A 16,306-nucleotide genomic window follows, 5' to 3' on the forward strand; every position below is an offset into this window, starting at 1 on the left:
TTGTGAGGTTACAGTGCATCTTTTCTATTCAGAATGCTTCTCATATACATCAATGCGACAGGTAACACATCTGGACATTTCAGGTCAGCCTCTGCATAGATTTTTGACAATTTGTTTTTAAAAGCAGGGTTTTTCCTCTCTACAGTCCCATTGGATTGGGGATGATGGGCCACTTTGATTCAATTTGTAGGGCTGCACAAATATTCCACGCTACTTATCTGGTAAAGTGGGTCCACTTATTGCTATCTAGTGTTAGGGGAATACTAAACACAGAAATAACTTCTCTCAGCAACTTTTTTTCAACAGTTGTTTCATCTGCTTGTATACAAGCACAGGCTTCTACCCATTCTAAGAATGTATCTAAAGGGACAAGGACATACTCAAAATGACAGTGTTCAAGCATCTGAATAAATTCAATTTGCAAATTTACAAATGATCCCCACAGTTTAGGATGTGCAGTTATACTTGTCCTTTGCTGTTTTGTATTATTTTGTTGAAAAGGTAAATATAACAACATAAATATATTGGTAAACATAAAATATAAAAATAGAAACATAGAAATAGATATAGAAATAGAAATAGAAAATATAAAGGTAAATATAACAATATAAAGATTTACGAATTTGAACAATACTTTGCTAGCAATCTTCAATCATCTACATCTTAATATCTGACAAAAGACCCTTCCTGATCATTCAAACTATAGAACTATTTAATGAAATAAAAATGTATATGAATTTACAAATCCTAAATGTATGTGAACTATTAAAAAAAATTGAAATAATATTTAAAGTTCTTTATAGAATCATAGAATGGTAAGGCTGGAAGGGACCTTCAAAGGTCATCTAGTCCAACCCCCCTGCAAGGAACAGGGATATCTCCAACTAGATCAGGTTGCTCAGGGCCTTGTCCAACCTGGCCTTGAACGTCTCCAGGGATGGAGCATCCACCACCTCTCTGGGCAACCTGTTCCAGTGTTCTACCACTCTCATAGTAAAAAATTTTTTCCTAATATCCAACCTGAACCTACCTCCCTCTATTTTAAAACCATTACCCCTTGTCCTATCATAACTGGCCCTCCTGAACAGCCTCTCCCCATCTTTCCTGTAGGCCCCCTTGAGGTACTGGAAGACCGCTATAAGGTCACCCCAGAGCCTCCTCTTCTCCAGGCTGAACAGCCCCAACTCTTTCAGCCTGTCCTCATAGGAAAGGTGCTCCAGCCCTCTTATCATCTTTGCGGCCCTCCTCTGGACCCTCTCCAACTGGTCCATGTCCTTCTTATGTTGGGGACTCCAGAATTGGACGCAGTACTCCAAGTGAGGTCTCACGAGGGCAGAGTAGAGGGGGAGAATCACCTCCCTCGACCTGCTGGCCACGCTCCTCTTGATGCAGCCCAGGACGCGGTTGGCCTTCTGGGCCGCAAGAGCACATTGCCGGCTCATATTGAGCTTCTCGTCCACCAGTACTCCCAAGTCCTTCTCCTCAGGGCTGCTCTCGATCCATTCACCACCCAGTCTGTATTTATGCCTGGGATTGCCACGACCCAGATGTAGGACCTTACATTTGGCCTGGTTAAAATTCATGAGGTTGGTACGGGCCCACCTCTCCAGCCTGTCAAGGTCCCTCTGGATGGCATCCCTCCCTTCCAGCGTGTCGACGGCACCACACAGCTTGGTGTCATCGGCGAACTTGCTGAGGGTGCACTCCATGCCACTGTCCACGTCACCGACAAAGATGTTGAAGAGGGCTGGGCCCAACACGGACCCCTGAGGGACGCCACTTGTGACCGGTCTCCACTTGGACATTGAGCCGTTGACCACTACTCTCTGAGTGCAGCCATTGAGCCAATTCCTTATCCACCGAGTGGTCCATCCATCAAACCCATGCCTCTCTAATTTAGAGAGAAGAATGTCGTGCGGGACAGTGTCAAAAGCTTTGCACAAGTCCAGGTAGATGACATCCGTTGGTCGACCCTTGTCCACCGATGCTGTCACCCCCATCATAAAAGGCCACCAAGTTGGTCAGGCACGATCTGCCTTTGGTGAAGCCATGTTGGCTGTCACCCACCACCTCCTTGCTCTCCATGTGCCTTAGCATGGTTCCCAGGAGAATCTGCTCCATGACCTTGCCAGGCACAGAGGTGAGGCTGACCGGTCTGTAGTTGCCCGGGTCCTCCTTGTTCCCCTTTTTAAAAATGGGGGTTATGTTCCCTCTCTTCCAGTCATCGGGGACCTCGCCAGACCGCCACGACTTCTCAAATACAATAGCCAGTAGCTTGGCAACTTCATCCGCCAGTTCCTTTAGGACCCGCGGATGGATCTCATCAGGTCCCATGGACTTGTGCACCTTCAAGTTCCTCAGATGTTCTCGAACCTGCTCTTCAAGTACAGTGGGCGGTGGTTCATCCTCACAGTCCCTCCTAGTTCTTTCCACAGCTTGGGTGGTAAGACAAGAGGCTTTACCATTGAAGACTGAGGCAAAAAATTCATTGAGTACCTCAGCCTTCTCTATGTCCTGGGTAACCAGAGCACCAGTATCCTTCCGGAGGGGGCCTACATTCTCTTTGGACTTCCTTTTGTCCCCTACATACCTATAGAAGCATTTCTTGTTGCTTTTTATATCCCTTGCCAAATTCAATTCCTTCAGGGCTTTAGCCTTCCTCACTTGATCCCTGGTCACTCTTACAGCTTCTCTGTATTCCTCCCAGGCTATCTGTCTCCGCTTCCACCCTCTGTAGGCTAACCTCTTCATTTTCAGTTGGTCCAGGAGCTCCTTGCTCATCCACGCCGGCCTCCTGGTCTTTTTGCCCGACTTCTTCTTCGTCGGGATGCACCTCTGCTGAGCTTGGAGAAGGTGCTCCTTGAATGTGGACCAACTTTCCTGGGCCCCTTGTCCCTCCAGGGCCACCTCCCACAGCACTTTGCCCATCAGGTGCTTCAAGAGGCCGAAGTCCGCCTTCTTGAAGTCTAGGGTACAGAGCTTGCTGAATGGTTTCCTTGCTACCCCATGGATCTTGAACTCCACTGTGTCGTGGTCACTGCAGCCAAGGCTGTCCTTAAGTTTCACATCGCCCACCAGTCCCTCCCTGTTGGTGAGCACAAGGTCAAGCATGGCACCCCTCCTTGTTGGCTCCTCTATCATCTGCAGGAGGAAGTTGTCATCCACGCATTCCAGGAACCTCCTGGACTGCCCGTGCCCTGCCGTATTGTCTCTCCAACAGATGTCAGGGTGGTTGAAGTCCCCCATGAGGACCAGGGCTTGTGATCGCGAGGCTGCTCCTATCTGGCTATAAAGCGCCTCATCTGCTCTGTCCTCCTGGCCAGGTGGCCTGTAACAGACTCCTACCGTAACATCCCCTATCCGTCCCCGTCCTCTAATCTTGACCCATAAGCTCTCTGTCAGCTCCTCCTCCGACCCCAGGTGAAGCTCCACGCACTCCAGCCAGTTGCTGACGTAGAGAGCAACACCCCCTCCTCGTCTCCTCTTCCTATCCTTTCTAAAAAGCTTATACCCCTCCATGTTGACACTCCAGTCATAGGAGTCGTCCCACCACGTCTCTGTGATGCCAATAAGGTCGTAGCCCTGCTCATGTACACGCATCTCTAGTTCATCCTGTTTATTTCCCATGCTGCGTGCGTTGGTGTACATACACTTCAGCTGGGCCTCCGACAAAGCCGACTCGCTGGCTGGAGTGACAGGGGTTCTCTTGGGTGGCAGCATAAGTTCATTTGAACATACCTGTGATCCTTCCTCAGCCTCTGGACCCTCGGTGCTGGCACTGGCGCCATGCTGACAGCGGTGGGCTGAACTGTGCTCCCCCTCCCCCAGCAATACTAGTTTAAAGCTCTATGCACAAGCCTGGCAAGCCTTTGTCCAAGCACCTTCTTCCCTTTCTCGGTTAGGTGCACGCCATCTGCCCCTAGCAACCCAGGCTTCTCAAAATTTACCCCATGGTCAAAATACCCAAAGCCCTGGCAGTAGCACCAGTCCCTGAGCCATGAGTTAACCTGCCAGATACGTTTGGCCCTTGCAGGTCCCTGCCCCTCGACTGGAAGCACTGATGAGAACACTATCTGTGCCCCAGAGTCCTTGACTGCTGCACCCAGGGCCCTGAAGTCCCTTTTGATGTTTTTCAGATTGCTGACAGCTGTGTCACTGGCACCCACATGAAACACCAGTAGTGGGTAATAGTCTGTGGGCCGTATGAGGCTAGGTAATTTCTTGGTAACATTCCTGATACGAGCACCCGGGAGACAGCATACCTCCCGAGACAGCGCATCGGGTCGGCAGATGGGTGCCTCTGTACCTTTTAGGAGGGAGTCACCCACTACCACCACGCGCCTCTTTTTCTTGGTGGCGCCAGTTACCACCCTTGTTGGTTGAGCTGCCTCATCTTTCTCCAGTACCTCCCCCGAGGTGTTAGGTTTTACTTCTTCAGTCTGCAGAGTGGCAAAGCGGTTCTGCAGGGGTATCGTGGCGTTCTGGGGAAGCTGCTGCTTCTTCCTGCTGCGCCTGCTGCGCCGTACAACTTCCCATTTGTTGGCATCTTCTGCCTTCTTACTTACCTTATGTGTCAGTGGAGGGGTTTTTGGTTGGTGCACTGGTTGCTGCGGTTCGGGTGCAGACTGCGCCTGGAACCAAGCATCCAGCTCCCTTTCAGCCTCCCTGATGTCCCTCAGCCTCCTGACAGCCTCTTGCAGCTCAGCCACCTGCCGCAGGAGCTCCTCCACCTGGATGCACCTTCTGCAGTCAGGGCTGGTGCCTGCCCCAGAAGTAGGATCCAGGCACTGCCTGCAGCCCAGGGTCTGCACCGCCGCCTCTCCCCTTGGCTGTTCCGTCTGCACGGAGGCATCGACAGCCGCAGGGGGAGCCGGTGCAGACCTCGCGGCCGAAGCTGCAGCCCTTGCTCTAAGGCGGGTGTTGGCCATGTTATCCTGAGAACCAGGAACAGCAAACGTCCCGGGTCGGCGCCCTCCCTGACGCGCCCTCCCTGCGCGAACTGCCGCGCAAACTGCCGCGCCCCTCACTCTGCCGCGCCCCGCCCCTGTTTGCCCGCTCCGGGTCGCTGCGCTCCCCAGGGCCGTTTAAATCTCCCGCGTCAGTTTCCGGGGCCGTCCCCCTGCGTCAGCAGTCACGTCGGCACTGCCGGAACCGGGACACAGGAGATCCCGGCTCCCCGCCGGCGATGCCGCGCTTTTGCCTCGCTTTTGCCTCGCTTATTCCGCCCCAACCCAGCTCCCGGCCGCAGAACTCACCGTCCTTGCCGCCGAGCGTCGCTTTGATTTTCCTTTTTCAGTATTAGCTGTATCTTCAGATATACCAAGATTTTTATGATGTAGTCATTAGCTCAGTGACCTTATTAAAGTTTTCTATTGATCTCATCCCATTCCAAAAAACTGTTGAGCATAGACAAATAACTGAAAAATGTGTGCACAAGAAAAATCTGGGGCAAACCAATCCTGTCACATAGCTGCCATCATCCCCCTTTTGCTGCTGAAGGCCACTGAAAGGCCTGCTCTGCATGAGCCAGAGCAAGTATGTGTGTTATTCTCCTTGCTGTACTCCCGTCGCAAATGAGTGATTCAAACTGCTAAAAGAACCACTGTTCAAAGGTATCAGCAAAAATGGTTTTACTGAAATACGATGTTGTAAAAGTGCAACTTAACAAAATTCAATGGCAAGATTCACCCTGTTACTTACTGCACAAGGCATGTAACAATGACTCAAAACTACCAAGACAGAATCAAAGTCTCCAAGATACAAATCAAAGTTACTATAAGACAAAATTTCACGCAATATTGGTCTCTTACCAAAGATCTACCATTGGTTAAGGGTCTCTCTGCCTCGAGGAGCAACCTTGAGAGGTGCCCCATCTCAAGGGGAGATCACTGTCATGCCGCCAATTACTTAGCAGTGGGAAGGCTCAATTAGGCTCTCATATTTATGAAATAAAGTGATTGGCTTGTAGTCAACTTACATGCGACAGAAAAGGTATTGATGAGACTCCTTGTACCCACAACTTTGTTCCTTGATACATGAGTCTTGGAAAAGCCACCTGCTATTCATGTGCTAATTGCATGATTCAAGCTCATATAGAATCATAGAATCGTAGAATGGTTAGAGTTGGAAGGGACCTCGAAGATCATCTAGTTCCAACCTCCCTGCCATGGGCAGGGAGACCCTCCACATCATTGTATTGGTTTTGGCTGAAATAGAGTTAATTTTCTTCATAGCAGCTAGTGTGAGGCTATGGTTTAGATTTGTGCTGGAAACTGTCTATAATACAAGGATGTTTATGTTATTGCTGAGCAGTGCTTACACAGCTTCAAGGCCTTCTCTGCTTCTCACCCCACTCCACCAGTGAGTATGGTGGGGGTGCACAAGGACTTGGGAGGGGACACAGCTGACCCCAGCTGACCAAAGGGATATTCCACACCATATGATGTCATGAGGTAAGATGAAGGAAGCAGGGGACATTCAAAGTTATGGAATTTGTCTTCCCAAGTAACTATTACATGTGATGGAGCTCTGCTTTCCTGGAGATGGCTGAACACCTGCCTGCTGATGGGAAGTAGTGGATGAATTCCTTGGTTTGATTTGCTTGCATGCACGGCTTTTGCCTATTTATTAAACTGTTTTTATCTCAACCCATGAGTTTCTTCTCATTCACTCTTCTGATTCTTTCCCTCTCCTCACCATGGGGGGAGTGAGCGAGCAGCTGTGTGTGGCTTAGCTGCCAGCTGAGATTAAACTACAACAATCACACTCACTGTGTCACACCCACAACCTTTGTGGGTTTTCAGAGAACAGACTGGAACTAGAGGAGCTCTTGGCCCAATTACATCTTAGGCCTTTTCCTCCTTTGGAGCCTGTACCAAACTACTGCTGGTTTGGTGAAGGAGCTGAGTACATCCATCACAACTCCCAAAGCCATTTTTCTTGCAATTTGCAGGGACCTGCAAATCACTCCAACCAGGTTCACTGCAGAGTATTTATTGCCTCTTGGGTAGTTGTAGTACAATTAGTGTTGAGTGATCAAGTGATCTATTGTCTGAAATTTGGGTGAGAGAGAAGTTTTTCAAGCAATAAGAGATTGCCTCTATCTCTCCTTTACTACCTTCTCAGAAATATATCCTAGGGAGAAAGCCCTGGACACACCACAGGAGCTTGAGCATCAGCAGTTTTATGAGGTTAGGAAGTGTCTCACTTCCAGTTGATGGACCCCACCTTCATCCTTAGATACCTAGCCTCAATCAATAGTGGTTCAGTATTTAATTTAGAGTGTATTCAGTATGAACTGAAACACATAAAATAAGGTTCCTGCTGCTTTGATGAACAAGCCTGGTATCTCTTTGATCTCAGCCCCTTCCCCCACAGCTTTGCTACCAAGCAGAAGAATGAAAATCTCTCTTGTTATGGGGAGCCCAGCACTGGACACAGTACTCCAGGTGTGGCCTCATAAGTGCTGAGTAGAGGGGAAAGATCATCGCCCTTGACCTGCTGGAAATACTTTCTTGATGCAGACTGGGATCCTGTTAACCTTCTATGTGGCAACAGCACATAGAAGAAAACACAATGGCTGACTCTAGAACCAAATAACAGCTAACACAAGGGGTATTGAATTATTCCATCCTTTATTCTATCCTCAAGAAGGAGCATGGTGTCACCAGTGGGAGGGTTTCTTCCTCCTTTTTTTTCTGTACACTCACAGTTATTTTATGTTTCAAACAGCCTTTTTGCTAGCACTTATTTCTATTTGGCTCATAAACTTAGTTACGTGATTGCTTCAGTCTGATAGTCCTTCTCCAGTGATAGGTTTATTTCTTTTGGACTGAAAACATGCATAAGCATAAGCTAAGCAAAACCTAAATAAATAAAACTACAATTAAAAAAAAAAAAAGTTCATTAGTAGCCAGATAATTTGCTCTAAAAAACACGCACAAAACCTCTGGCTAGTCATAAACACAGATCATTAAGTATTTCTGCTGTTACAGCTGGGACAACTCTGATCCAAAAGCAAGTTGCAGGCACAGACTGTTTCTGGAATAACTTCACATATAAAACTAGAAGTAACTGTGCCTAGGGCCCATTCCTAGTGCTGGCAGCTCCAGATTGGCTGGGCTGCAATAGCAGGGGTTAGTCAGTTTCTCTGAGTGTCTCCACTCAAGGCAATCTATATTCTGTGGGAGCTGAGTGAAATTAATGTGTGAGTACAACTGAAGAACTATATATTTTTGTGTTAAGATGGATGGACCAGGGCTGGACATAAACATGCGTGGACAAGGGCAAGTCAGTGGCTTAATATGTATCTTGAATTTTCTGCATCTTTCAGGGCTCAATCTGTTCACTTTAGGTTTAATTCCTAGCTGTGACAGAGGATGAACAGAGGGTTACTAAGATAAGAAGAAACTGGAGCGATGTGTTACAATGGATCCATCAGTTTGGTACTGTGGTTAAATTTCCCAATTGAGTATGGGGCATCACGACTGAAATAGATCAGGGTGAAGCCTGACGATTAAGGCCAGATTAGAATAGTAAATTAGTTTATTCTAGGCAGGTTAGGCTTGAAGGGTCAATTTGAAATTGGGAGTTAACACTGATACGTGAAAGTGGAACAACACAGTGTCAAAAATGGACTTGTGAAGGGAAGTAATTTGAGACAGGTGAATAAAGACAGAGCACAGAATTAGGGAGAACTCAGTTTCCCTTGTCTATGGAAGTATTCAGTCTTCCTCTGCTTATTCGGCCACTTTAAAACTCCACCATTTTCATGATCATTTTCAAACCCATCTAAGGGGTGATGTCTCAAAACAGAGGGGTCACAATTCCCTAGGTAATTTTAAGAGTTATGGGAAACTTTGCTGCAAAGAAAACTCTGTTGTTTCTCCCAAGGCTGTAGCATTGAGGCTTGTCCGTCAACCCTCTCCACAGTGTCTCATTTATTTGTTCCAGGGTGCTAGCTGTACAACGAGTTGTGAGGTGTGGAAGGAGGGAAAGGGGTCTGTGGAAAGAAGTCCCATTTATTCTGCCCCAGGAATAAGCCTTTTGCTGAATGACAATCCAGCCTCTGCAATCAGATGAATATGTTACTGATACTTAGAATTTTGGTAATTAAAATTTAATCAATAGTTTGTAATTAATGTGGTTTGTAGTTGATTTTAATAATATAGAATTATAAGAAATATTTTAAAGAAAAGCATGCTCGTACAGTAATCACATGCTGCTATGAAACTCCCTGTGTAGCCCTGTACCAGGACCAAGAGGATAAGTCAGAATCAGTTAGTAAGAACATGTAGTACAAAGCACAAGTTGGTTTGTAAACTGATCTATGATACTCACATAGAACTAGAAGAATGCATGTAGCTATCAAGGTCTGGATTAATAGAAATGAAGAGAGCCAACCGTGACAGTCTATTGGTACCTGCAAGAAACCGTGAACTTACGCAAAAGGTAATTCGGCAGGGGGAGATCGCGACCACCGACTCACAGACCACCTACCCATATTACATCCCAGACTCATTTCTAGATGATTCTAACTTTTATTGCGCAGATTCGGAAATAGGAGGAGAATATGCTAATGATTTTCAGGAAATAATATCTTTATGTATGATTTCCTAATGGATTTGCATATGTCAGCTCTATATAAGAAGTTTGATTTCGGTGCAAGGGGCGCACGCTAGGAGGAGATATCCCCCGTGCACCCGGCGCCGTAACAAAGAAGTGTCTGCTTATCTACATCCCATTGGTGTTGATAAGTTTCTTATTCCGGATTTTTGGTAACAAATAGCACAAGTCAGAACATGAGATGGTATGGCTAGACCTGAGCCATGTACTCAGGACACACGAATAGGTCAGGCTATGCAGAAGGTTTAGGTGAGTGGGACAGTCACTTGCAAAGGTCCATCTGTCTGGGTTTTCTTAATATCTGTTGTGCATGTGTTGCTCTTCGCTCTGTAAATCTGGTTTGGTAAGTCCAGCCTTCTGATGCTGTTATCCATTTTATTGCAACTGTCCTTAATAGTGATTTCCCAGGTTTGAAAATAGAGCAAGAAAGTAACAGCATACACCAGCCTGGGGGACAGGCAGTAAAAAGTTACTGTAGATGGGCCAGACAAGAGGAACCTGTGTGATACTGACAGCTTCCTGACAAAAATCAGTGGGGAAGTGAGACCAAGGTATTCTGGTGAATTGAGCTGGTATAGTTAGGCCAAAGTAATCGGATTATTTAAGGTGAATGGAACAGGCCACAGACTAAGTTACACGAGTTAGAGAGAGTCAGGCTCAGCAGGAGCTGACGCATTTCAGAAAGCATAGTCCAGGATGGTGCAGTGAAATAATAGTGCTGAACTAGTGAGAGGAGTGACGTAAGATTCTTTTTGCAGCATTTCCCTTCTGCAAGACTTAATCCTCTGTTGCTGTCTGATTTCTCAGCCATGCTCTGTGCCACTGCCAAACCGGTTTTACATTTGAAACTCAACACCCTGGAAGGCATGACACTGCAATTTCTCACTCCCACTTTTCAGGGAAGAACAAAGATCCCCACAAGTTCTGCAGTCCCAGCCTCTCGCAACATCCTGGCTGAGGGCTGGAAGATCTCTCTTATCCATGTCTGCTCACGTCATGTAGTTTTCCTCCCCAGTTCCTCTGGAGACCACCCTCAGAGGCAGGATTGAACCCACAATGCACAAAGAAGAACTGAGTTGGTAACTATGAATAAGGGCTACCAAATGCTCTGCCTTAGCAGCCTGCATCATATGAAGGTAAGATAACTTGACTGATCTTTAAAAATCAGAGCTCTATCTAAATTACTTCCTTGAGCTATTGTTAAACCTGGTCAGGATAAAGGGTTAAAGGAGGTGAGTCATGGCAAAACATATGTGTCTCTATGAACAGAATAGACTTCATCCTTACTGCAGTGTGACTGAATCAGTCATCAGATCAGCATAAATGGAGAATGCTGGGATACAGCACAAACTCAGACAGAGCAGGCAGAATTAGTAAATAAGGAGGACTGAACAGGTTGGCATACTGGGATAGCTTGGATGGAATAGAGAGAAAGCACGATAAGGTAAGTCAGGCACTGACCCAGGGCAGATGTCACATGGGCTTGATGCTGGTCATCACGACGGAGATTAGATTTAACTTGGCAACACAAGAACGAGTTTAATACGGGCGGACCATGCTGGGGTGGTTGAATAAGATGACCTTAATGTTTACCATTACTCATTGCCAACTGGCTTCAAGATTTGGGCCCACCTTCAGACATACTTAGCTCATGATATCCAGACCAAAAGAAGGCTTGGAGTGGTCTTTGACTCTTTTCTAGAACCTAGCAGGGGTTGTGTGTGGGCCATGTACATTTGTGTAAATTCTCTGTCGTGCAGTGATATGACTCCTTCTTCACAGTAATAGTCTGTAGCATATTTTGGGCTTTGAAACTCAAGACTGAGCTGAATGGGCATGGGCTAAATAAGGAGAGCAATGAAACTAGTGAAGGGTTTAGAGAACTTGTCCTGTGAGGAGCGGCTGAGTCTGTTTAGTCTGGACAAGAGGAGGCTCAGGGGGGACCTTATCGCTCTCTACAATTACCTGAAAGGAAGTTGTAGGGAGATGGGGGTCGGTCTCTTCTCCCATGTTATAAATGACAGGATGAGAGGGAATGGCCTCAAGTTATGCCAGGGAAAATTTAGATTAGATATCAGGAAGAATTTCTTTACAGAGAGGGTTGTGAAGTATTGGAACAGGCTGCCCAGGGCAGTGGTGGAGTCCCCATCCCTGGAGGTGTTTAAAAACCGTGTGGATTTGGTGTTGAGCAACATGGTTTAGGGACCCTGACAGTGCAGGGTGAATGGTTGGACTCGATGATCTTGAAGGTCTCTTCCAACCAGATGATTCTATGATTCTATGAAGGGTAATGAAATTAGGTTAATCTTATAGATTCTGCTACCTGGAGGACTCTTTCCCTCCTTGATATCTAAACTCCCGGTCATACTGCACCACTTTCAAATCTGACAGCTTTTAATATCTGTTATTATAGGAGGTTCATCTTGGCCAGTAATTCTCATCCGGTCTTTAACAGGAGAAACTAAGTTCTGTGATCTGCATTTAATTCCATAGGTAAGAGGACATGAGAGCTGCCAAAAGGAAAGGAAGCTCTAGCACTCTGACTGAAATCTCAGCTCATACCATGGAGTGACCTTTGAAAACAGGTTCTCAGGGTAGCTGGCGTGAACTATTCACACTAACCTACTTTCCTGAAATACTCTGCCCGTGGGGGAAAGAGTAATCATGTCTTGCTTGTTTCTTTCAGTCGATTGGGAGAGATTGTCAAAGCAATGTAGCAGAACCAGCCCAAAGCAGAGTATTAATGCAAAGAGATGAAAAATAATGATAATACGCAGAAAAATGTATTTGTGTTAACAAATGCGGAGCAGATGATGTTCATGGGTCAGTACTGGTGAACCACCAACACATAGCAGGCAAATAGAGAATCATAGAATCATAGAATGGTTTGGGTTGGAAAGGACCTCAAAGATCATCTAGTTCCAACCACCCTGCAGGGGCAGGGACACCCTCCACTACACCAGGTTGCCCAAAGCCTCATCCAACCTGGCCTTGAACACCTCCAGGGATGGGGCATCTGCAACTTCTCTGGGCAACCTGGTCCAGTGCCTCACCACCCTCTGAGTGAAAAATTTCTTCCTGATATCTAATGGAAATCTCCCCTCTTTCAGTTCAAATCCATTGCCCCTTGACCTGTCACTACATGCCCTTGTAAAAAGTCCCTCTCCAGCTTTCCTGTAGGCCCCCTTTAGGTACTGGAAAGCTGCTATAAGACCACCCCGGAGCCTTCTCATCTTCAGGTTGAACAGCCCCAGCTCTCTCAGATTGTCTTCATAGCAGAGGTGCTCCAGCCCTCAGATCATCATCGTGGCCCTCCTCTGGACCCGCTCCAGCAGCTCCATGTCCTTCTTGTGCTGGACACTCCAGAGCTGAATGCAGTATTCCAGGTGGGGTCTCACGAGAGCAGAGTAGAGAGGTAGAATCACCTCCCTCGACCTGCTGGCCACACTCCTTTTGATGCAGTCCAGGATACGATTTGCTTTCTGGGCTGCCAGTGCACATTGCCGGCTCATGTTGAGCTTCTCATCCACCAGCACTCCCAAGTCCTTTTCCTCAGGGCTGCTCTCAATCCATTCTTCGCCCAGCCCGTACTTGTGCATGGGATTGCCCCGACCCACGTGCAGGACCTTGCACTTGGCCTTGTTGAACTTCATGAGGTTCTCACGGGCCCACCTCTCCAGCCTGTCAAGGTCCCTCTGGATGGCATCCCTTCCCTCCAGCACATCTACCACACCACGCAGCTTGGTGTCATCTGCAACCTTGCTGAGGGTGCACTCGATCCCATAGTCCATGTCACCAACAAAGATGTTAAATAGCACTGGCCCCAGTACCGACCCCAGAGGAACACCACTCGTCTCTGGCCTCCGCGTGGACATTGAACTGTTGACCACAACTCTTTGAGTGCGACCATCCAGCCAATTCCTTATCCACTGAGTGGTCCATCCATCAAAACCACGTCTTTCCAGTTTAGAGACAAGGATGTCGTGTGGGACAGTATCAAATGCTTTGGACAAGTCCAGTAGACAATGTCAGTTGCTCTTCCCCTATCCATCAATGCTGTAACCTCATCATAGAAGGCCACCAAATTAGTCAGGCAGGATTTGCCCTTAGTGAAGCCATGTTGGCAGTCACCAATCACCTCCTTGTTTTCCATGTGCCTTAGCATAGTCACCAGAAGGATCTGCTCCATGATCTTGCCAGGCACAGAGGTGAGACTCACTGGCCTGTTGTTCCCTAGGTCTTCTTTTTTCCCCTTTTTAAAGATGGGGGCTATGTTTCCCCTTTTCCAGTCATTGGGAACTTCACCAGATTGCCATGACTTCTGAAATATGATGGATAGTGGCTTAGCAACTTCATCTGCCAGTTCCCTCAGGACTCGCGGATGCCCCTCATCAGGTCCCATGGACTTGTCCACCTTCAGGTTCTTTAGATGGTCTCGGACCTGGTCTTCTCCTACAGTGGGCGGTTCTTCATTCTTCCAGTCCCTGCCTTTGCCTTCCGTGACTTGGGCCATGCCGCTAGAGCTCTTGCCAGTGAAGACTGAGGCAAAGAAGTCATTGAGAACCTCAGCCTTCTCCATAACCTGGGTGGCCAGGTCCCCCGTTTCCTTCCAGAGAGGGCCTACATTTTCCCTAGATCTCTTTTTATCACTGACATATCTATAGAAGCCTTTCCTGTTGCCCTTGATGTCCCTGGCCAGATTTAACTCTATCAGGGCTTTGGCTTTCCTAACCTGATCTCTGGTTACTCGGACAATTTCTCTGTATTCTTCCCAGGCTACCTGTCCTTGCCTCCACCCCCTATAGGCCTTCTTTTTGTGCCCAAGTTGATCCATGAGCTCCTTGTTCATCCATGCAGGCCTCCTGGTGTTCCTACCTGACTTTCTCTTTGTTGGGATGCACTGCTCCTGAGCTTGGAGGAGGTGATCCTTGAATATTAACCAGCTTTCTTGGGCCCCTCTTCCCTCCAGGGCCTCACCCATTGTACTCTAGCGAGGAGATCCTTGAAGAGGCCAAAGTCTGCTTTCCTGAAATCCAGGGTAGTGAGCCTGCTCTGCACCCTCCTTGCTTCTCTAAGTATCTTGAATTCTACCATTTCATGATCGCTGCAGCCAAGGCTGTTCTTGAGCATCACGCTCCCCACCAGCCCTTCACTGTTAGTGAGAACAAGGTCCAGCGTAGCACCTCTCTTCGTTGGTTCCTCTACCACTTGGAGAAGGAAGTTATCATCCATGCATCCCAGGAACCTCCTGGATTGCCTGTGCCTCGCTGTGTTGTCCTTCCAACAAATATCAGGGTGGTTGAAGTCCCCCATGAGGACCAAGGCTCGTGAACGTGAGGCAGCTCCTATCTGTCTGTAGAGGGCCTCATCCACCCAGTCCTCCTGGTCAGGTGGTTTGTAGCAGACCCCTACTACTACGTCCCCTGTCCCTGCTCTGCCTTTAATCCTAACCCATAAGCTCTCAGTCAGGACCACCTTCGCCCCCAGGTGCAGCTCCACGCACTCTAGCTGATCCTTGACATAGAGGGCAACTCCTCCTCCTCTTCTTCCTTGCCTATCCTTCCTAAAGAGCCTGTACCCTTCTATTCTGACACTCCAGTCATAGGATTCATCCCACCACGTCTCCGTGATGCCAATAAGATCATATCCCAGCAGGTGCGCATATACTTCTAACTCCTCTTGCTTATTCCCCATGCTGCACGCATTGGCATAAAGGCATTTAAGTTGGGCCCCAGATGAACCTGACTTCCTGGCTGGAGCGGCTGGAATTCCCTCCTTCTGTTGTACAGGTACTTCCAGCATATCTTTATCATTCGTGATATTCCCCCCCTCCCCCTTCAAATCTAGTTTAAAGCCCTGTCAATGAGCCCTGCTAGCTGTTGCGCTAAGTCCCCGGTTCCCCTCTGAGAAAGGCAAGTCCCATCCGTTGCCATCAGACCTGGTTCAGCGAAAGCCTTCCCATGATCAAAGAAACCAAATTTCCGTTGATGGCACCAGCCTTTGAGCCATCTGTTAATCAAGTCTGTTTTTCTGTTCCTTTCTATATTCTTTCCTGCCACTAAAGGGATTGAAGAAAACACTACTTGAACTCCTAACCGTTCTCCCCGATTTATGGGTAACAGGAAAAAACTGGGTCTTATAGTTCCTAATACACATGACCCTGCCCAATTCCTTGGCAAAAATGTGTAAGCTAATTTGCCACAAATCCAAAAATGTCCTTCAGGAGCTGGCCACCCATTTGGTATATTTGTTCCATTGGTCCAATTTTTAAATTGATTATTCATTTCCAGTGGGTTTCCCCACTTATTCCAATTATTCTGAGTTTTGTTCCATAGGTAACCTCCTTCACACTCTAGGTTACCTACTTGTTTTCCGTCATCTTTTAGATTTTGCCAGCAACTCCTTCCAATTATACTTGTTTGAAGTACCCATTGTTGTTTCCTATTTCCCTTTTCTATTTTTTTCCATATTTGGGAATTACTTATATTGCTTTCCATGGCCTCCCATGGCCATCGTTCACCTTGATTTGTTCCTCCACAGACATAGCAATTAGTTGCATTTAATGATTTAGCAATATTCTCAGCAAGATTTACAAATAGATTTTTAGCTATTGTGGGAATTTCATATTTTACTCCCGTCTCTATTTCATGATAGAACAAGTTGAATAATAATCTGTGCTGTA

Source organism: Tauraco erythrolophus, chromosome 25 (genome assembly GCF_009769465.1).
Source record: "Tauraco erythrolophus isolate bTauEry1 chromosome 25, bTauEry1.pri, whole genome shotgun sequence".
Taxonomy (NCBI): domain Eukaryota; kingdom Metazoa; phylum Chordata; class Aves; order Musophagiformes; family Musophagidae; genus Tauraco; species Tauraco erythrolophus.